The following is a 727-nucleotide window of genomic DNA, read 5'->3' on the forward strand; positions in this document are numbered from 1 at the left end:
AATCGATGTTATAAACGCCGCCTGTTTTCGTTGGCTTTGTCCTCATGACTTGCCACTGATAGTTATTCAGTGACATCTCCTCTATAACCTCATAGGCATCTTCAGGTGTTTTATTATTGATGGTTTCGCCAGCAGCTACGTCAACCATTTGTCGAGTCGAAGGATTCAGGCCATTATGGAACGTTTGAACCTGTAGCCAAAGCGGTAACCCATGGTGAGGGCACCTTCTCAAAAGGTCCTTATATCTCCCATGTATCGTAGAGTGTTTCTAAATCCATCTGTACAAAAGAAGAGATATCATTACGTAATTTAGCTATTTTAGCCGACGGAAAATATTTTAGTAAAAATTTTTCGGTCATTTGTTCCCAAGTAGTAATTGACCCTCATGTAATGAGTTCAACCACTGTTTAGCTTTGTTCCTCAATGAAAAAGGGAATAACCGAAGACGAATGACATCATTAGAGACACCATTAATTTTAAATGTATCGCATAGTTCTAAGAAAGTTCTAAGAAGTTGGCTAAATGAGCGTTGGGATCCTCATCCTGCAAACCATCAAACTGAACAAATTGTTGTATCATTTGAATAGTGTTAGGTTTTAATTCAAAAGTCTTTGTAGCTACAGCAGGTCTAACTATGCTCGATTCAGTTCCTGTTAAAGAAGGTTTAGCATAATCAAACATAGTGCGTGGAGCAGGATTTTGATTAACCACAATTGTAGAAGGTAGT

General features: G+C 38.2%; 1 non-coding gene across 1 annotated transcript; it reads left to right on the forward strand.

Annotated features, from left to right (window-relative positions):
* Positions 1-206: 206 nt before the first annotated feature.
* Positions 207-311, forward strand: LOC121205416 (small nucleolar RNA R71). The gene has a single exon (XR_005900494.1). It is a non-coding gene; the product is annotated as a small nucleolar RNA R71 (small nucleolar RNA).
* Positions 312-727: the final 416 nt, after the last annotated feature.

This window comes from Gossypium hirsutum, chromosome A08 (genome assembly GCF_007990345.1).
Source record: "Gossypium hirsutum isolate 1008001.06 chromosome A08, Gossypium_hirsutum_v2.1, whole genome shotgun sequence".
Classification (NCBI taxonomy): Eukaryota; Viridiplantae; Streptophyta; class Magnoliopsida; order Malvales; family Malvaceae; genus Gossypium; species Gossypium hirsutum.